The 22,913-nt window shown below is 37.1% G+C and overlaps 1 protein-coding gene across 1 annotated transcript in view; it reads right to left on the reverse strand.

Moving 5' to 3' along the window:
* ME2 (malic enzyme 2) overlaps nt 1-4,097 on the reverse strand; it is a 95,216-nt gene extending 91,119 nt beyond the window's left edge. The window contains exon 1 of the mRNA XM_044664710.1: nt 3,960-4,097. The gene's annotated coding sequence lies outside the window, so the exon portion shown is untranslated. The remainder of the gene's footprint in view (nt 1-3,959) is intronic.
* Nucleotides 4,098-22,913: the final 18,816 nt, after the last annotated feature.

Raw genomic sequence — 22,913 nt, forward strand, 5'->3', positions numbered from 1 at the left:
AGAGAGAGAGAGAGAGAGAGAGAGAGAGAGAGAGAGAGAGAGAGAGAGAAAGAGAAGGGGAGGGGAGGGGAGGGGAAGGAGAGATTAGTAATTTCATAATTGTCTTAATCTTGTGTGGTAGTCTACAAACTGGGGCCATGGAAGAATGACTATAGGAGTATGAGATCAACTAATCCAGAATAAGAAACCAAAACTCACCTTCTAAGTGATGGACAATTGTGGGTTTTCTTTCCAACATAAACAGACCTATTAATTTCCCAAAACTACCCAAGAAGGCCTCTCCTGCAATGTAAGCTCTCAAAACTCTTTCCCCACTTTTGTGGCAATCTTGGCTCCTACGGCTGTTAAAGCCTAACCCAGTCTGAGTACCTGCACCAACAGCAGTACAGAAGCTGCTAGAAAAATCCTCTTCCTTCTAGAGCACCCAATACCCCTAGAATCATCACTTAGAATTCCTGACCCCTTTGCCATCATCAGTGGGATAGTGAGTTGTACAAAATATGCATCTATGCGTTGTGTTCTTCTAAACCTATCCAGATTCCAAACTTCCCTATTACCTGTACTACTGGGGGTACTATTATTTTTCTAGTTGTCCTGGTAAGCAACTTCAGCATCATCTTCAGTTCTTCACTCTACTTACCTCGTATATCATTTTAGTAGTTTTCTGCCAAACCTTATTATTTCTACCTCCACATTTCTCACATCTCTCCACTTCTCTCTACTTATACAGTCACATCCTAGTTCAAGGGCTTATTGCCTTTCATCACGACTGAAGAAAATGCCTCCTAATTTCCTTATCTCATTTCTCTTTACACTCCCTTCATTCCTTTGCCCATCCACCCTCCAAGATAGAAGTCATTATTTTAAAGTGAGGTCTGATCATATCAAAACTCTACTTGCTAAATTATTTATTATTATTGCTTATTTTCTGGGAACTCTCAACTCTAGGATCAAATATTATGTCACTTTTATTTCTATTTCTCTATCACTCTTTAATTTTATTTAAATTTTATTAATTTATGTATAATCAGTAGTGCAATTGTACATGTATGTAATGTACAAACAGAAAAACATGTATGGGGATATGCTCTAAAATGTTTTGCTGAGAGGGATGTGATCAGAAGAGTTTGGAAGCTACTACTTTAAATTTCATTTATCATATAGCTTTCCAGAAAAATTTTATCAAATAAAGCAAGGTCTATCTGTATTTCAGTTTTGGAAACTCAGAAATTTATTGCAGAAATTTTTAAGGGTAAGAGTATTTAAGTCATGACCTCTGTCCAAACTACCATAAAATATGCTTAATATTATGGAGCAACAAACAGAATGGTTTACACTGATGTTAATAGAAAAAGCACTATCACTTCCCTTGACTCTGATATAATATAATAAAGAACTCTACTGTACTCTGAAATTCTTTTACCTCTCTGTGATTAAGCTCTTTATAGCAAATATAATATAGAATTCAGCAAGAAACTTCTGAATTAACAATTGTACAATTTGTAAATATTAATTTCATTGTAATAATTAAAATAGAAATATGCAGTATTTATCAAAACTAAGAAACAGAAATATTCAAGAAACTAAAATGATCAATTTAAAATAAATTTTGCAACCTTCTATATGACATATTTTTCCTGCTAGTAGTTATCATTACTCAACCGTCCACTGTTTTCAAAGGATGACACCAGATTTCAGTGTCAATTGCATTTTAACACAGAATAGTCATTTAGACCCTCTACAATTATATCAATTTAAATATACAAAAGAACACCTAATCTTTTAGGTCTAACACTATACTAACCTATTAGAATTTAATTTAACAAGTGTTTATTTTAAATAGCAAGCTAGAATTAAATATAAAGAATACATGAGCATTACTAGTTAAAAGTGGAATGGTAGAATGGAAGAAAAATTATCAATTTCCTTTAAGTTTAAGGAAAATAAAATAAACTCAAAATATGGACTGGAGTTTTCTAGGTTAGCATAATTTTTAGTCTGAACAATTGGTGTAGTGGCAAGAACACTATTCTGTGTTCAAGCCCATTTCTACTCTCGATTAGTTATATATGTCCTTGGAGTCACTTAACCTATCTGAGCCTCAGTTTATTCACATGGGGATATATGCTACTTCAAAGACTTACTATAGACTAAATAAAATAAAGTGTGTAAGTGCTTTGTTATTGTATATAAATGATAAAAATAAATCACATAAATATTTTGATAGGCATACTATTTACTTATTAATGCATAAGAAATATATATTTTGTATATTTAGGTTTCCTTCATTAAGAATATATGGAAGACCACTGGAAAAAATAATCCAGGAAAAGGAGATGAATGTTGGGCTGGAGTTTGAATTGGCCTATGCTGATGCATATATCTCAGAGAAAATTTAAGTATTAAAGAATGATTTTTCAAGCATGTAACATACAAAAACTTGTCCTAATTCTAAGAGCACAACTCTGCTCTAAAAATACACTCACCAACATTTCCTACTCATTTTATTGCTAAGGCCATGTCAGCAGTTTCATTTTCTACATCTAACTTTCTAGTCTTTATAACTATCATACTAAAAGCCCCCTACAGGTTAAAAGTAAGCTTACAAAGTAACACATTTAAAACAAGTTTGATCCTTTAAAGTTTAATATATAATGATTACTAATGTACATGTTTTCCCCTAAACTTATGCCAACTATTTAACTAATTGTGCAACCAAAATCAACAGTAATCAACAGCGTAGACTTAGTCCACTTCGATTTCTGTAGTTAAAAAAAGTCAGTTAAGTGTTTTCTGAGTAGGAATGTTTCTCTCCTCTCCATCTTCCACAATGCTATGAGAAAGATAAAAAGAGATATATATTTGTAATTTTAAAAGGTTAGAATTATAAGAGGTTAGTGATAACTATTAAAACATGAATACACATTGCAAAGCTACATTAATGTTGAGATTTCTTCTACATAGTAATCATTTTATGAAGCCCAAAACATTTCTTTAAAAAGTGTCTCTACTGCAATTTATTATTTTGATCATACTTGGGACAATATGGACACCAAAGTCACTCATTATTTTTTAAAGATTCATCATTATCATTAACAAGCATTCGCTTGAAACCAATGGATAGTTTATCCTTGGGGCCAAGAAATCTTAACACATAATTGGAGAGGTATTCCTAGAAAGACAAAACCAAAACTAACCACCTGCTGCCCATCCTATAGATGCAATGGAATCTGAATTTCTGAAAACTATCTCTGTCTTCCCACTTCAGTTTCTTAAGATAGATGCATCCATTTAAAACAAAACAACCACCTGTCCCTCAGTGGCAGGTATGTATTCCAATATAAGAAGCTGCCCTTCTTGCAATACTACTTCACTCCCTCGGGGTCACAGGAGCACACCAACTAAATTAATTCAGATGGAAATGCCTATCTTGAAGATTGTTTTCCAAAGGCAAACTCGAATGGGGGGAGGCGGCGGCTCCAAGATAGGCAGGGATGCTCTCTCTTTTTCTCGGTAAGACCACTGGTGCCTCACCACCCAGAACTTGAAGGCGCACCTGGCATCAAGAGGAAGGTAGCCAGAGGTTATATGAGGTAACGGGTGGAAAGGAGAGAGGGAGGTTCCGGGGCCCTGAGCCCCATAGTCTATCCCGTTAGACCCAGGACCTGGGTCTCTTGCACCGGGGCTCTCGGGAGGAAGTAGTGCGTGAAGGACCCCTACCCCACCTCCGGCCCACAGAGCGAAGGGGCCCCCCAGGACCGCCAGGCCAGGCAGGGTGTGTGTGTGTGGAGGGGGAAAGGGGTGCGGGAGGCCGGGGAGAGATGTGGAGGCCGTGGCCGCAATCTCTCCCAGTCTCCTCCGCACTGGTGGGGCCATAGATTCCCAGCCCCGCCTGGGGCAGCCCCTTCTTTCCCCTCACGCCGCCCGGAAGTCAGCATTCCGTCCGCCCGGGTCCTTACCTGGCTTCTCGCCTAGCGACAGGTGGTGTTGCTGGCCGCGAAGCAACCTATCCCCTCCGCTCGCCCAGACAAAGATCCCAGCCGGCGACCGCAGCCTTATGTCTTCTCTCTAGCTTTCCGCGTGGCGAAGGGTTTGGGCTCAGCACCGGCTGAAGCAAGCGGACAAGGCGGACAAGCGGACTCTAGCGAGATTCGGAAAGGGGCGGGGCGCAACGAAAGTGATGGGTGGGCGCGGCCTCGTCGTCGAGGCGGGGAGAGACTGACGTCATGCTCCGACCAATGGGGAAGCAGAATTCCATCCCGGAGGGGTGGGGCTAAGGTCCGCGTCGTCTCCTCCGGGTTCCCCCTGACTCCTCCCCCTTCGTTTTCTTTCCCCCTCCCGGTGCTGCAGAGGTCTTCCCGCCCCCCACCACAGCCCCTCCCACGGGTCCCTGCTCTCCGAGGGTAAAGTGGTAGAAGATAGACTGGTGGGAGCCGAGCCCTGGTCCTGAATCGGAGGAGACTTTAGAAGGAAACGAGGAAACTCGTGCCGCGCCCTTCTTCCCGGGATAAGAGGGGTTGGCGCGCGGCCGTGTGCGTCTCCCCCTCCCATTCCCCCGTCCGTTGCACTCGTGCTTCGGGGGAGGTGATTGGGGACTCCCATTCCCCTCTGGGCGAAGGGGAGTGACCTGGCGGATTCCGAGTTTCTTGGTCTTACTGGACTGCTCAGGAACGCAGCCCTGGTAGATTTGGGTCAAGAAATAGCTAGAGACATGGAGGCTTACTTTTCCCTCCTGGGGGAGAAGGTGAGGTGGAGGAGGAGGAGGAGGAGGAGGAGAAAGATGATGAATCGGCGGAAGGAGGGTGGGAGAGGACGAGTAGTAAGGGGAGAAGGGAGGGGAAGAGACACCGGACCCTTCCGGGCTCCCGAGCATTCCTGGGACCGGGACAGAGAGAAAGAGGGAGAGGAAGAAGGAGGGAAAGGGGGATAGGGGGGAAGGGAAAGGGGAGAATGACAGAGGGGGAAGGGAGAAGAGGGAAGGGAAGGGAAAGATGGTAGAGGGGGATGGGAGAAGAGGGGAAAGGAAGGACGATGACGGGAGTGGGGGACATCAAGCCTTTGTGAGGTGGTGGTTTTTGTTAAAGGGGTTGGGGCGTAGTTGACGTAATTTGACTTCATCCCTGGAGCCCCAACATTGGCACCAAGGCCAGGGCCACCATAGGTCCCAAAGATGGATCAACGAAAGAAACCGAATAAAACCATCAGAGCGCACAATCTCCAATTTGCAATAAATCTCCCTATCTAAAGGCCCGATTGATGAGATTTGAACCAAATCAGTCTCTTTGCACTTCTCCCAGGAGTTATTTAAATTAAAACATCTAAGTGTCTGCTATATGCAAAGCATTGGGTTAGCTGCTGGGGATAGGAAGAAGTTCCCTAAACCTCTAGGTCCTCATAGTCTAATAGGTGGAGAAAAATAGACATGAATAACCATCATAATAGAGGGATGTGCTAAGTGCAAAGAAGAGGTTCATGCTTTAGTGGTTTAGAGAGGAATATGACCGTAGTCCTGCTGGGTTTTGTTGGTAAGTGAAAAAGCCTGATGTTTTCAATGACTCAGTTTCATATATTGCTACTTCAGTGAAGTTATTGTTTCAGTTGCCTCAAATTTTTCACTTGAATCACAAAGGTTTCCTAAAATCCTCATGTGAAAGATAGTTTTTTTTTTCTTTGCCAATGTTTATTCCCTCAATCTTTTTTTTTTACCCCTTTTCCCTTCACATTCATTTATTCAATGAATATGTTTAAGGGCCTTCAATGTGCCAGGAATTTTGCTAAATAATGGGGATACAAAAAGAGGCAAAAGACAGCCCCTGCCCACTAGGAGCTTACAATCTAATGGGGGAGACAACATGCAAACAAATATATACAAATCAAACAATAAATAGGAAATAAAAGATGGACAGCATTGGAATTTAATGTTGGGGGGAGGTGGGTAATTTGATAGAGAGCCAGGCATGGAGTGGAGGACCTGGGTTCAAATGTGGCCTCGTACTTCCTGACTGTGTGACCCAGGGCAAGTCATTTATTTAAGCCCTTTCTGTCCTTCTGTCTTGGAACAGATTCTTGGCATCTATTTTAAGAAAAGGGGAGGGTTTTAGGAAAAGGTAAGGGAAGGCCTCCTATAGAAGATAGGATTTTTTTTGGAAAAAAAAGTAAGGCAGGAGATAGAAATGAAAAAAGAATTCCTAGGAATAGTGGTCATTCAAAAAGTATGCCTGGAGCAGAGAGATGGAATGTCTTGGTTGTCAAATAAATAGGAAGCCAGTGTCACTGGATCAAAGAGTACTCATCAGGAAATTAAAATCCTGGAAAGAGGGGAGGGACTGGGTTATATCGCCAACATAAAATCAAGATGGCTTATCCATACCTTGTAAGATGCTAGCCTAAGCCTAATTTTTGCCACATTTCAGTGTTCCCAATTTTAGAAAACCAAATATCAGTATGTACTAGTTGCCTGCTATTTGTTAGGCACTGTTCTAGGAGCTGAGATTGTAATGGAACAACAGAGAGGATTTTTTGCCCTATTGTTAGTTGTACTGGGCTTTAGTAATAATAACTTTTAGTGCTCTAAGAAGTACAAAGGTTTTATTTTTTTCCCCCCAAATACCTCATTTTTATCCTCACTGCAATCCTGGAGGGTAGCTACTAATTACTTATGAGAAGTAAAATGACTTTCCAGGTAACACAACTAGTAAAGAGTCCGAAGGAGAATTCTAGTGTTTCCTGACTCTTATGTTCTATCACTCTATGTGTTGTACAACCTGGGTTTAATCCTAGCTGAGTTTAATCTAAGGCTAGGATACTAGATTTTATTGCTTCTGGGTCTTGCTTACTTAGTATCTTCTGATTATTGATATTTTGATTTAACCATTACCAATTAGTCTTAATAATCTACTGTAATATAATTTAATACTATAATATAATTTAATAAATAAAAACCACAAATATAATACTGTAATATAATTTAAAATCTGGTCAATCTAGGTCTTTTTGATTTTCCATTTTTTTCATTTTTGCTCTTTAAACTTTTTTGATTTTTATTTTGATAAAAACAGCATTAAATCTATAAATATAGGTAGTATCATCATTTTTATTTTATGGCACAATTCAGCCATAAACAATGATTATTGTTGTAGTCATTTAAGTCTTTATTTTTGAAGAATGTTTTGTGTTCATATATTAATCCTGAGAATGTCTTGATCAACTTCCATATTTTAATATATTCTTAATTATTTTAATGGAATTTACATTTTTTATCTTTTTTTGGCTAATGGCTTTTTGCCAGTTTATATTGTATTCTTAAGCTAATAAATTATATCAGTTTTGGTTGAATTTCTAGGATTCTTTAAGCAAATCATATCTTCAAATAATCATTTTGCCTCTTTGCTTATGCTTACTTGCTTTTGTCTTAGTTTGGTCAGCCATTCCTAATTAATGGCTGGATTTTTTTAGCTTGCTACTATAAAAAGAGTTATAAGTATTTTTATATTATAGGTCCTTTTCCTCTTTGAACTCTTTGTGGTGATCAAAGACCTAGTTTAGTGGTGGTATTGAGTTAGAGGCTCTGTACAGTTTAATAACTTAGTTGATTTCTAGAATAGCTAGAGTAGTTCACAACTCATCAACAGTGCATGAATCTATCTCTTCCCTATAGACTCTCCAATGTTTGTCATTTTCCTTTTTTGTAAATTTTGCTAATCTGAACCTCAAGAGCTGGTTTACTTTTCATTTTCCAATTATATCACTTTAGTTTTAAAATATATTACTCCTTACATACCCAGTGAACCATCCCTTATAACAAAGAATAAGACATTTTTAAAAAAGCAACAAAAATAACCAAAACATCATCCAAATCTTATAGTAAGTATATGAGGGATTTGACATCCAGCATACTACAACTCTGAAAAGAAATGACAGAGGTACATTTTATCATTTCTTCACTTGGACCAGTTTTGGTCATTTATTAATTACACAGTATCCAGTTTCATTCTTTTGTTCTTTCCATTTACTTTATAACCAATATTTATTTAGAACCTACTATGTACAAGATGCTGTAATAGGTGCTAGGATACAAAGATGAAACAGATGTAGTCTCTGCAGTCAAGGTGGTGAGAAGGATGAGGCATGTACATAAATAACAGGCAGCATGCCATAAATATAAAGGTAATGTCCAAAGTGGTATGAGGAATCTGAGGATCGAAAGCTTATTTTCAGCCAAGAGGAAGAATAGGAAAGATATTGAAGGCTTCATGAAGTAGCTGGCATATTTGGTTTTCAGCTTGCTCCAGTAAGGCATATGCAACTTCAAGCAGAATGCATGTATATGTATCACAATGCAGAAGTCAAAACTACTCCATGATGTCATTTGGCTGTCTTTGAAAAAGAAGCACACACAACAATATATAGCTCTTATACTATGGCTTATTTTCCAGAGCCAGGGTGGCTACCTCTCAGGATTCTGGGGTACCCTGAGGGTTTTAGAGATGTTTTCAGTTGCTGGCTTTCATTTCCACTAGTAGTACTCTTCCCCAATTAGGTTCCCAGGATTAGTACCCTACTTCTAATCATTTAGCATCTATTAGCTTTTACAGAGGGATATTTACTTCAAATAAAGAGGAAAAAACAAAAGTTAAAACATTTCCCCTCACTCCTCAGAGCACATTCTTTTCTACTTCAGCCTCTGGGGAGAATGAGCTCAAATTTAGTTCAGTTCCTACATAGCATTGGTCCCACCAAGTTCAAATACAAATGCAGCACTGTTGCTGAATGAGTCCTTGTCTCAGCTATTGTTGGGTTGTCACAAAGGTCATTCATATGTCACTGTGTTTCACGTGGTGGTAAGGTTGAGCTGTTTGCAAATGCCAGATGTAGAGATACAAGCAAGACCAAACACTTGTTCTCCTGACCTTTTGAGACCTTTAGAGGCTCCAATCCTTTCGCCTAAAACAAAAAAGAGAGAGGCAAAAATCAAGGTTTCCCTAAGTCTGCATGTTAGCCTCAGTGGGGAGGGCCAAAGACCTCTCCCTCTCCTTGTTTCTAACTAGGTTGCCTTCAGTGAAGAAATCAAACCAAGAGCAGAGAAGTCAAAAAGAATGCAGCCGAAAAGAAAAATGATTGAGGTCAACTAAAGAAAGCCCTTTTGAATGTACTGCCAGGTCTAGTTAGATCATTGTTATTGTGCAGTCATTTTCCAGTTATGTCTGACTCTGGGACCCCATTTGGGTTTCCTTGGCAAAAATACTAGAGTAGTATTTGCTACTTCCTTCTCCAAGTCATTTTATAAATGAGAAAATGGAGATAGTTAAGTGACTTGCACAGGGTCACATAGCTAGTAGGTGTCTGAGGCCAGAATTGAACTCCGGTCTTCTTGACTTTAGGCCCAGCACTCTGTCTACCTGCATCACCTAGCTGTTCTGGGATTTAGTGAGATCTAATTCAGGAAAAATCACTAATGAACAAGCTAGGGAAATATGGCAGGTCCTCCATTAGTTGTCTGCTTTGTTTAACTAAATATTGGATCTTGGTTAATAAGGATGAAAAATAGTTCTTTGACTGTTTTATAAAAATATTTCCATCAGTAACATTGTATTTTTAAGATTTTCAAAGAAAAAATGCCACATTTTAAAATGAAAGAAGTAAACATGGAATGGGGGAGATTAAAAGTGTAATAACAAAATAGGTAGACTAGAAGAGTAGGGAAAATTAAGAGAAAAAGAAAATGTAGGTTGAGGGACTAAAGTTTATTGAAGATATGCAAGTTATAGAGTAACTTTTACTCTATACATTCAAGGGTGGGCAGGGCATCTGAGGGAACATTTTGTCATCAAGTGCTTACTATAATAACCAGTATAGTAAAAGTGACTATAAAATGTGAACAACCTAAAAATCGGCTACTTGTCAGGAATTTTTTAGCCAAAAGCAAAACGAATCGGTGAAACTAACAATCACCTGTAATACTATAAAAGTTTCACTGAAAATAATTTTAATCGGAAGATTTTGGACTAAAATGGGACAATCATCTAAATTACATAATACAAATAGTGAAATATGTGTATAAATTTGAAGTTGGCTAGTGAAGTAGATGTTACAGCAACTTTGGGAGCAAGTGAATTTGTGAAAGAGATATGGTGGAAAGATTTGGACAGTTTGGCATATGTTCTAGATTTTAAGCAACTGGGTTTTTTTTAGGAGTCTCAGAAATGATGGTTGGCTTAATATTCTGCAGGGGAGTCTTCCTAAAAAGGATGGGAAGAATCCTAAAGGTGAAACTGAAGTCATAATTCCATTGAGGAGGAAAATGGGGAGGTGCATAAAGAGACTCGTATGATTGTATGGGGAACTCAAGAACTCACATTTTATGACATGTATGGAAAATGTTAAAAAGGGTAGATATCTGAGAATGAATATGGAAGGCTAGTATTACTCTGTTTTTAGGATTGCTAAACTCAAAGTGAGTTGAGGCTGATAAATACCAATTTCAATAAAATGGACTTTTTTGTGGGTCCATGAGGGGACTTAAAGGAGTTGGTATGTTGGAAGAAAAGATAAAGATAAAAGAAAAAATGGAATTTCGGTGTAATTAAGGTTCTCTGAACACTATCTTAATTTTATAATTATTAAATAGCTAAAAGTGGACCACGGAGAGACAGAGAAACACAAGTCACTTTGCTGACTAGCTGAGAGTTTGAGAGTCTGGGGCTGCCATGGCTAGCCAGTGTTTCCGGCCACCTCTCAGTTGAGCCAGCCTAGCACCAAACTGTGCAGCAAGTCCAAGGTTCCCAGAAAAAGCCCTCATTTCCTGTCCTCTCCATCAATTTATGATAAGGGAAATATGTGATGAGATGAAAAGAGAAGAAAAGAATTAAGAATGATACATATCTTTATTACCTTTAAAAAATTGCCCCAAAATCAAGAGAAAATATATCCAAGTAAAACAAATCCAAAGGGAACTAAAAAGCAGAATTTACATATGTAATCTACATTTTAAAAATAAACTGTGGTGTTTGTAGTTTTGCACATAATTTTATGCATTTGCTTAGTTAAATTTGGGGGGGGGTTGGTGGTAATTACTAAGTATATAATAAAATTTAAAAGATAAAAATCAAAAGGTTTGGGGGGGGGCAAAAAGAGGGATATGAATATTAAGTTTCCACACTGGGTATGGTGGATGGCATGTTAATAGATTAAGAAGGCTGAATTATTCTCTTATTTGTTTCTATTTTTCTTCCCAAGGAGAATGATTATAGTATGACAGATTTAAGGCAGGAAGGCATTTAAAAAGTAATCTGATCAAACTGTCATTTTACGGCGAAGGAAACTGAAGCCTGGAGAAATGAAGTGACTTTGCTAATGTTACAAGGAAAAAGTGGTAGAACTGGTTTTTGAACCCAGGTTCTCTAACTCCTTATCCTATACTTTTTTTCTATATCATGCTACTTCTATGGACTGGGAAGAATGGAACAAAAATGATTAACAAGGAATTGAAACCAATAGTCAATGGAGAGATAAGGGAGCATCAAGTTACCCTCAATAAGTTTCAGTTATCCAGCTTGGATGAGCAACATTTTATGGTACTGAGAACTGGTAGAATTTTAAGAGAACTGTTTTTGCTAAAAGAGAAAGGCATCGCCTTAGAGTCCAGTCAAGAAATAGTTTGAGTAGAGGAGCTGTTTGAGAAGCTATCCTGCCTAGGAGATGACATTTTGGTACAAACTTTCCATGAGGAGACCAAGGACAGCAAAGGCTCTAGTCCCAAGTTGTGTACTCCCCCAAATAGGGTATGTAATAATTATTCTTGTTTTGTATTCTGTTTAACCATTAAGAGCTAATGGAATTTAATTTAATTTTTCAGTTTTATTTGTGTATAGTTATACAAAATGTTTTCTAATTTATTTGTTATGAATTCTCCTTTTTCACTTTTCTGATAATTTCATTTTCCTCTCTTTTTTAAAAGCAATTGTATTGTCTATTTTTTAGATATTTTTTTCCTCTCAAAGAGCACAGGTCCCTTTTAAAATTCAGTATTCCACTTAAATTAATCTCTCCTTTGATATTAAATTTTATTTTTGAGTATTTAATTGGATTTAAAATGTTGTTGGGTTTTATTATTTTTAGTTGCATTCCAAATTTATTGGTCTGTTTTTTCTCATTTTTTAATTAATAAAAGTGTTTAAAGGTAAAAAAAAAAAAAAAAAGAGCTAATGGAGTGACCTTGCCTGATTTATTAAATGGGAAACACATTGGGGACTCAGGCTCTAGTTGTGAGTAGTAGATGTAGAGCATCCCTACACCAGAATCCTGAGAGGCTGAGTTAGAGCAGAACTGAGTTAGAGTAGCAGCACTCTCATTTCTCAGTGGGAGTCCACATTGGGATGAGTGCGCTGGGCCGAAGAGAATGAAGAGGGTTGGAAGGTTGGCGGGTTCACATTTAGACACCATACTTGTGCTACACATAGTATATTCAGACTTATAAAAATCATTTTGAGGGATAGAGTAATAACTGTGGGAATCAGGAAAGGCATATGTGTAAGAGGTGGCACCTAAGATATACTTTAATGGATATTTGAGATTCTCTGAGATGAGGTGAGGATGGAATACCTTCCAGACATCAAATACTGCTTTGAAGGGTATGAAGACTGGAGGCTGGTTATTATGGGAACTGTAGTGGCCTACTAGAGTTTCAGTTTAAGGGATAGTATGTAGAGGGAGGTAATTTGAAATGAGACTGGAAAGATAGAGGCTATTTGTGGAAGGCTTTAAATTTAGTTTGAAGATTGTGCTATATCTTAAAAGACAATCTAGTTCCAACCTATTTTTCCAATATTTTTGCTACATCCATACAATAACTTTTCAGAAAAAATGATTATTCAATATCTTCCTAAAAAATATAAATTCTATACATGTCCTATTCCCTTTCTAAATTATTTTCTACCTGTAGAAATCATTTGAAGTTCAGCTCAAATAACAGCTGACATTTATACCATGACTTAAAGTTCTGGAACTATTCTTAATTGTTCAAATGATCCTTGCAATAATGCTATGGGTTAAGTGCTACATGTACATTACACCATATCTCTTATGGAGTACTATATTCTAAAACCATACTACTTTAGGGTTGGAAAGGACCTAAAATGATATCTGTTCCAGTGATTCTCAGAGAAAGTCTTGAAGGGATCTGCAAGGTCAAAACTATTTGAATAATTATAATTCTCATGCTTTAATTTCTAATGTAAATGTTGATAGCTATAATCCGCATAAATAAGAGTTCTTTGAAGGTTAATAATTTTTAGGAGTGCAAAGTGGTTCTGAGATCAAAAAGTTTGAGAATCATTGATCTAATCTCATGCCATTCCTATTACAAATGAAGAAACTAAAGTCTTGTTAAAGGGGCATGCTCAAAAATCATTATTACTCTAATACCTCACTCCGAAGTGATCTCTCTTTCCTTTGAACTCTGATATTGCTTAATAACTCTACCATTCACTTGGCAAATATGCCAATACAAATATATTACTTTGGTTAATCACTTTCTCATATATTGTTCAGAAGGAGATTACAGGGGTCCCTTTGCTGGCTCTGGGTGCAAGATTCTTATTGTATTTCCCTGGTTGAAGCCCTAGGGTGTAGTTGCAGGGTGAGGAAGAGCACCAGCAGACACCATTTGTAGCCACAGAGGAACACAGGACTCTGGCCACAGTACTAAGGGGTAAAAGAATGCTTGGACTCATAGACCAAAGCACAGGCCTGGAGGGTATTAAACACCCCTCTCCTTACATTATACCACCTTGGAAGAACTGAAAGTGGATAGATCCCCAGTGCCAGTTCTGAAGATGGCTTCACAAAGAACCTGAAGCTTGGAACATTGCTCCCTTCACCACAGTTATAGAGTCCATCTTTAACAGTTTTTTATACTAAAAAAAAAGAAAAAGGAAAATGAGTAAATGACCAAAAGAAACTCAACACAAAGTTATTTTGGTGACAGGGTAGACTCAAACTCAGAAGAAGACAACAAAGTCAATACTGCTGCATCTAAAGACTTCAAGAAAAATATTAATTGTTCTTAAGCCCAAAAAGAATTGGTGGAGGAGCTCAAAATGCATTTAAAAATCAAATAAGAGAAGTAGAAGTAAAACTGGGAAAAGAAATGAGAAATGATACAGGAAAATCATAATAAAAGAGTCAACAGCTTGGTAAAAGAGGCACAAAAAATGAAGAAATTAATATCTTAAAAAACAGAATGGACCAGTTGGTAAAAGAGGCAACAAAAATCCATAGAAGAGGAGAACTTTTTAAAAAGAAGAATTGGCCAAATAGAAAAAAGAGATACAGAAATACACTGAAGAGAAAAACTTGAAAGATTGGCCCTTTGGAAAAAGAGGTACAAAAATTCACCGAGGAAAAGAACTATTTACAAAATAGAATTGGCCAAATGGAAAAGGAGGTACAAAAGCTCACTCAAGAAAAATCTTACTTTAAAAATGAGAATTGGGTTAGTGGAAACTAATGACCCCATGAGACATCAAGAAATGAAGTCAAAAGAACAAAAAAAATGAAGAAAATGTGAAATACCTCATAGGAAAAATAACTGACCTGGAAAATAAATCCAGGGAGAGAATGTAAGAATTATTGGACTACCTGAAAGCCATGATCAAAAAAATAGCTTAGGCATCTTTCAAAAAATCAAAGAAAACTGCCCTGACATTCTGGAACTAGAGGACAAAATATAAATTGAAAGAATCCACAAGTCATTTCCTGAAAAAGATCCCAAAACGAAAACTCCCAGAAATATAACCAAATTCCAAAACTCTCAGGTCAAGGAGAAAATATTGCAAGCAACCAAAAAAGAAATAATTCAAATATTGTGAAGCCATAATCAGGAATTATAGAAGACTTGGCAGTTTCTATGTTAAAGCATGGGAGGACAAAGGAGCTAGGACTACAAACAAGAATCCCTTACCCAGCAAAACTGAGAATAATCCTTCAGAGGAAAAAAATGGGTATTCAATGAAATAGAAGACTTTAAAACATTCCTGATGAGAAGAACATAGCCAAATGGAAAATTTTATTCTCAATACAAGACTTAAGAGAATGATATAAAGGTCAACAGGAAAGAGAAAAGACAGTCAATAAGGTTAAATTGTGTGTATCTCTACATGGGAAAATGATTCTTCTAATGCTGAAAAACTTTGTCTGAAAAGAAAATTGTTTTTTATTGCTTTTATGTTATTAATCATAAACCAAGTGATCCCATATAATTGTTGAGGCAGATAACTGCAGCTATGATTTTTAGAAAAAGACTGTTAATAAATTGTGTATAAGATGTCATTTATAATAATAGAATATTAACCATTGTATTAGCAAGGATATAGTTTGGCATTTTATATTATAGCCCCTAACCAGATTAAGAGCTTCTATTGAAGGAATAAAAATTTCAGGCCTGTGTGTTATCTAGGGAAGTTGAAACCCAGGCAGAAGGAGCTGGGCTTCTTTGGAACAGTGAGTGCACTGCTGAGCTGATGAGATCACAGGAAAACAACCTTGGCATGCCCAGATGATGTTTGATCCTGTGAAGATGTATGCCAACTACAGGGTCCCCAGAGTATTGTCAAGAAAGGTTACTTTGACTTAACCCCTCCTAGAAATAGTATGATAGTTCTGTAGGATTTAATTTTCTTAACCTTGTACTATAGTTTATGTTACCAAATGTTATAGCATGTTTCTTAACATTCTGTGTTCCTTCTGCCTTGTTAATGACTTATGCAAATTAACTGTCAAAAACCTATAAAACATTCCAGTTTTTATTTTCCACATTAAAGTCCGAATCTTCAACCCATAGATTTCTTTATTTCTTACATGTCATTATTAGGGCAATTAGAAGAAGTACACATAGATAGAGGGTGAGGGTGTGAGTTGAATATGATGAGGTGCTATAAAAAATAAGATTAGGGCATGAGAAAGAAGAATGCATTGGAAGGAGGAAGATAGGAAAATAGAATGGTGTAAATTATTGCATATAAAAGAGGCATTCTCAGTGGGGAAGAATAAGTGGGGATGTGGGGAGGAGAACATGTGAACCTTCCTTTTCTTATAATTGGCTCAATGAGGGAAGAGCATACACAATCAGTTGAATATAGAAGGCTATCTTGCCCTATAGGAAAATAGGAGGAAAAAGGGATGGGGCTGATAGAAAAGAGGGCAAATTGGGGGAGGGGGGGAAGTAGGATGGAAAGTAATACATAGAGATCATAATGGTGAAAATTTTTTTGCAAGTCTCTAATAAAGGCATCATTTCTCAAATACATTGAGAAATGAGTTGAATAAAAATACAAGTCATTCCTCATTTGATAAATGGTCAAAGGATATGAATAAGCAGTTCTCAAACTAAGTAATTAAACCCTTCTATATTCATGCAAAAATGCTCTAAATCATCAATTAGAGAAATGCAAATTAAAGCAACTCTGAGGTATCACCCCACACCTATCAGATTGGCTATTATGATGGAAAAGGAAAATTATAAAACTTGAAGGGGATATGTAGAAAGCTGGGACATGAATGCATTTTGTTGGGAGACATGTGAACTGACTGAGTTATTCAGAAGAGCAATTTGGACTTATGCCAAAAGGACTATAAAACAGTATATACCCTTTGACCCAGCAATAGCATTACTAGATTTGTATCCCAAGGAGATAAAAAAGGGCGGGGGTGGGGAACCTTTATGCACAAAAAGATTTGGAAAGTGAGGCAATACCCATCAATTGGTGAATGACTAAATTATAGTATACTATTATAATAGAATACTATTGAGCTGTAAGAAAGGGCAAGCAGGAGAATCTCAGAAAAACCTGGAAAGACTTATATGAATTGATGTAAAGTAAAATAAGCAGAGCCATGAAACTATTGTACAGTGAAAGGAATACTTTACAATGAACTATTGTGAATAATGGCCATTCTCAGCAATGTAGTGAGTGATCCAAAACTATTCCAAAGGACTCATGATAAAAAATGTCATCTACTTCTAGAGAAAAAGAACTGTCTCAATTCAGACCAAAGCAAACTTTTTTTTAACTTTCTTAATACTAATACCTTTTCTATTTCAGTTTCCTTCCACAAAAGGATTAATATGGAAAAATGTTTTACATAGTTGCTCATGTAAAATTTATATGAAATTGCTTACCATTTCAAGTGGTAGGTGTTAGGGAGGAGGGAGAGAATTTGAGAATTAATATTCTTTGAAAAATGTTGAAAACTTTTTATATGTAATTGGGGAAAAAATTTAATACAAAAAAATGGAGTTAAAAATGATTGACCTCTAGAGAATACTGGGTAAGGAATAGACATTTCTTGGCTGTACATGACACCTTCACAAAAACTGATCATAAAAACCTCACAAATGTAGAAAAGCAGAAATATGAAGGCAGTAAATTATATTTAATAATGGACCTTTGAAGAAAAAATTAAAAATTGATTTGCAACGATAACAATCTGTGTGGATAGAATTTGCTCTCCAGGACTCTCTTACCCAGAATCCTATTTGCATGTTTACCCTATGTGAGAACATAGAGAGGATATAGTTTTGGTGTGACCCCGCCCCCCCCCTTTTTTCCTGAATGCAGGTGTTGAAACTGACTTTGAGTCAGGCAGGAGAATTTACACACCTGGTCTTTCATTAGAAAATTAGGCTTTGAACTTTTATTTCTTCTTTTTAAATTTCTTCTACTTCAAGTGTAATGCAAGGTTGCTAGCAGAAGCCTTTTGCTTCTGCAATTTCAAACTGTAACAGAAAGGGAGTTGGAGGTTTTAGAATCTTCAGAAAGTCAGTTGGAGCCTGAGGCTATAAATAGAGCTGAAGTTCCAACTGATGGGGCTTTTGCCTTCTGGCTTTCACTTTGCCTGGGGGCTTTTGCTTTTCAGCTTGGCTTTGGCCTTTTGGCTTTGGCCTTGGCCTATGCTTATTTTGTCTTGGGGAAATTTGGACCTATCTGGACCTCTCCCTGATCTCTCCATTACACTCCTGCTATTTCCCCGAATTTCCCTTTGGGCCCTGGGAGGAAGGGTGGGTTTGGTGGTTGGATATTGTGGGTTTAGTTTCTGCAGGCAAGTAGGGTATCCTAAAACAAGTTACCCCTAATTTAGTGATTTGATAAATACTTTACTTCAAAGGCAGTCAAACCTTCCTGACTGGGAGAGCTGGATTCTCTCAGTCTAACCCTTTCCTGTGACCCATCCCCCAACACCAGCCTTCTTTCTAGCAGCAGTTAGAAAGCCTAAAACCTCTTTCCCTCTGATTAACCTGACATTAATAAATCCCCTTTGTTACCTACTCAAAGCCTCTGGTGAATCATTGTATCGAAGATTAAGGCAAGGTCTGAAGAGGAAAGGAATTATTTTCTTTTATTTCTTGAGGGAACCACAGGCATCCATCTTGGCAGGAAGTACCTACCAGAGACTTCCTGCAGCCATCAGTTTCACTGGCAGGGAGGAGCCTTTTGTCTCCTCCCTCAAGGGACTTTAGAAACTAACAAGAGAAACCCCAGCCTAGATCTAAACATTTCTGTCTGGCCCAAATTCCTCTTGTACCTTAGAAATACCTTCCCTGCCTGAAGGGTTCAGCCTATCTCCCCAGTATCCTCTGTTTCTAGCCTTGGTGAATAAGCCTATTTAAGCTGCCCTCCTGTATACTCCCTGTCATTCCCCTAACTTCCTATATACCACCTCAATTCATCCCTTCCATACACTCAGCTATCCCTTTCATTCCCCTTCCAAATCACCTCATCACCTTTATCCCTCCTTTGACCAAGCTTACCTACTTCTTGATAACTCAAGTGATTATTAATAAACTTTATAAAATTAATACTTGGAGTTATTGATATTAATTTAAATCTTACAAATACCAATGAATTAGTAGATCATAAAACAAATCTTAAAACTAATGAAAACAAAACAAATTTCATTAAAGATGATGACAACCATTCCCCAAATTGATAAATGGGCAAGGGACATGAATAGACAATTTTTCACATAAAGAAATAAAAATTATCAATAAGCACATTAAAAAGTGTTCTAAATCTCTTATAATTAGAGAAATGCAAATCAAAACAACTCTGAGGTACCACCTCACACCTAACAGATTGGCCAAAATGACTGCAAAGGAAAGTAATAAATTTTGGAGGGGATGTAGCAAAATTGGGACTTTAATGCATTGCTGGTGGAGTTGTCAATTGATCCAACTACTCTGGATAGCAATTTAAAGCACCTTAAAAGACTGTCTACCTTTTTTTTTTTTTTTTTTTAACCCTTGTACTTCGGTGTATTGTCTCATAGGTGGAAGATTGGTAAGGGTGGGCAATGGGGGTCAAGTGACTTGCCCAGGGTCACACAGCTGAGGCTGGGTTTGAACCTAGGACCTCCTGTCTCTAGGCCTGACTCTCACTTCACTGAGCTACCCAGCTGCCCCCAAGACTATCTACCTTTTGACCCAATCATGCTACTGCTGGGTTTGTACCCCAAAGAGATAATAGGGAAGAAGACTTGTACAAAAATATTTATAGCTGCTCTCTTTGTGGTGGCAAAACCTGGAAAATGAGGGGGTGTCCATTGATTGGGGAATGGCTGAACAAATTGTGGGATTTGTTGGTGATGGAATACTATTGTGCTCAAAGGAATAATGAACTGGAGGAATTACATGTGAAGTGGAATGACCTCTAGGAATTGATGCAGAGTGAAAGGAGCAGAACCAGGAGAACCTTATACACAGAGACTGATACACTGTGGTACAATCCAATGTAACGGACTTCTCTACTAACAGCAATGCAATGATCCAGGATGACTCGGAGGGACTTATGAGAAAGAACACTATCCACATTGAAAGGAAGAACTTTGGGAGTGGAAACAGAAGAAAAACAAGGGCTTGATCACAAGGGTTGATGGGGTTGTAGACTCTAAACGATCACGCTAGTGCAAATATGAATAATATAGAAATAGGTCTTGATCAGTGACACATATAAAACACAGTGGAATTGCAAGTTGGCTCTGGGGGGGGAGGAGAAGGTATAGAAGGAAGGGGGTGTACTGGGAGGAGGGGAGGGAAAGAACATGAATTTTGTAACCATGAAAAATATCCTTAAATAAAATTTTCAAAGATTAAAAAAAAAAAAGATGATGACAACAGTGCAACTAGATATTAAAATGTGGGGAAGGAAGCCAAAGCAATACTTAAAGAAAAATTTTTCCTCCAAACATCTTTATCAATTGAAAAAACAAGTGGTTTTGGGGATAGGATTGGATGGGTTTTAGGGCAGTATCAGAAGAATAACTTGGGTTTTTGAAAGGCCACCCAAGCAGAGGGCTGGCAGAGCCTAACTCTGAGATGACACACAAACACCCACTTAGATATATAAAAGGGTGTTTAATTTAACAAGGGAAAGGTAAAAGGTAATTGGATATCTTAAACTAAAGGTTTCTATCTAAACCCACAAGATTTAAATGTTGTTTTCCCTACACTGAGCTCACCTATTTATCTAGAGACCCAGACCCTAATGTAAATATCCTACACCCCAAACAACCCCCCTTTTGGTGGTAAAGGAGGTAGTTAAGCAGCTAGGCAAGACAGAACCCAAAGAGTGGTTTTGAATCCAACTGGATCCCAACCAGAGTCTCACAGAGAGATGGCTCAGTTGCACAGGATCACACAGGAAGCTCAATAGATTGTTCAATCAATCAGGTAACAGGGACCTAGGTAGGATGGAGAAGGCTAGATATACCAAAGCCAGCAAAGGAGGGTATCTAGTCTCTCTTCAGGTAAAGAGAGAATGAATTCTCCAGCATAAGATAACTGTCTCTCTCCAGTAGAATTCTAAAATTCCTTACTGTTGCTTTCCCATGCCTTTGCCCTATGCACAGACTTTACTTATAACACAATAAAAGAGCAAAACAGATCAACAAATTAGACATACAATTTTAAAAAAAAGAAAAAAATCAACAAATTTAAAACATTTCATTGAACACCAAAATTGAAATCCTGAATATTAAAAGAGAGATTAACAAAGCTGAAAGCAAAATAACTATTGAATTAATAAAACTAGGAGCTGTTTTTTTAAAAACCAATGAAATATCGTAGATAATCCATTAATTAAAAATAGTACAAATAACCAGTGTCGAAAATGAAACAAAAAGTGAATTTCCAACCAATGAAAAAGGAATGAAAATAACTATTAGAAGAAATTATAATGTGCCAACTATATAAAATTAATAAATAAATAAATAAATAAATAAATATAAAATAAATAAATAAATAAATGAAATTAATCAAATAACACAAATATTTACAAAACTTGTCCAGATTAACAGAACAGAAAATTCAGTATTTAACCCAATCTTAGGAAAATAAATTTAGTAAGTCGGAAATTCTAAAAGGAAACAATTTAAGGGCCATATGGATTTAAAAGTAAATTCTAACAAATATTTAAAGAACAATTAGTTCTAATACTACATAAACTTTCTGAGAAAAATAGGAAAAGAAGAGATCCTACAAATTCCTTTTCTGACACAAAGATGTCCTACATAAACCAAGGAGAGTCAAAACAGAAGAGGAAAACTTCAGACCAATTTTGAATATATTAATGCAAAATTTTAAATTAAATACTACGGAGGAGACCACAGTAAATATCACAAACATTATATAACCATGACATGACAAGCTATATAATAGGAATTCCTGACTGGTTCAATATTAGGAAAACTATATAATTGACCATATTAATAAGAACAATAAAACAATTATATTAATACAGAAAAATCCTTTGACAAGATTCAATTTCCAGTCTTTTTATAAATACTAGGTAGCACAGAAATAAATAGAATTATCCTCAAAATGTTATCATTTTGTTTATTTAAAATCAAACATCTGTCCAAAACCAAGAGCCAGTATTGTCTATAATGGGGAAAAGTTCACAGTCTTTCCTTTAAGATCAGGGGTAAAGTAAGGATGTCCATTATCACTATTACTCTTCTATATAGTGCTAGAAATGCTAGATATATGGCAATATGTAAGAATTTAACATAAATCTCTACCCTTCTTTCCTTTTAAAAGGAAAGTTTCATTTTGAATTTGAAAATCCATTTCATTTTCAACCCCACCCTTTGATTAGATTAAAAACAAGGCCTGAGGCTTACCTGGATAAGGGGGATGCATGTGTATGCTATGATGCCAGAAGCCTCCTGGAAGAGACTTGGCTCTTGTCCCACATGACTCCTGGAGACCTGGAATACCCCTGCCTCTTGTCCTATGTCCAGAAGACCAGCCTCTTTCCTAAACTGAGGTCAAATCTGTCCATTCAGGGAGACCTAGAAAAAATAATGTTATAGGGGTCCATAATTTATGGACCAAGGAAGCTCAAGAAGTCTGTTCTGCCCAAGCAGCAAGAGTGACTGGAGATGCAAGGTGAGTAGCAAGCTCAGGTTAGCTAGGCAATTGACCACGTGACTATGTGCTTTTTCTTTCTCTGATCCACTTTTCACCTATTTAATAAGTAATTATAAATGAATTTGCAGTCTCCAGAGAATTTTAATCATAACAAATGAGAAAGAAAAAGAAATTTAAGCATAAGGCAAGAGGAAACAAAATTTTCATTTTGTGTAGATGCTACAGTGGTTTACTTAGAGAACCCTAGAGAGTCAGGTAAAAAAATTGATGCAACAAACAACTTCAGCAAAATTGCAGGATATAAAATAAACTTACATAAAAACTTTTCCTTGGGGTGTGTGTGTATGTGTCATAGTGTGATATTGGAAATTTGGGGGTCCTTGAACTAATTTTGAGGTCCCTGATGTAAACTTCCTGTGGACATTTAGGGCTCTTTTCAACTACATTTCCCATGATTCCTGGCTTATGTAAATGATGTAGGCAATTACCT

The sequence above is a fragment of the Gracilinanus agilis genome, chromosome 1 (assembly GCF_016433145.1).
Source record: "Gracilinanus agilis isolate LMUSP501 chromosome 1, AgileGrace, whole genome shotgun sequence".
NCBI classification, from domain to species: Eukaryota; Metazoa; Chordata; class Mammalia; order Didelphimorphia; family Didelphidae; genus Gracilinanus; species Gracilinanus agilis.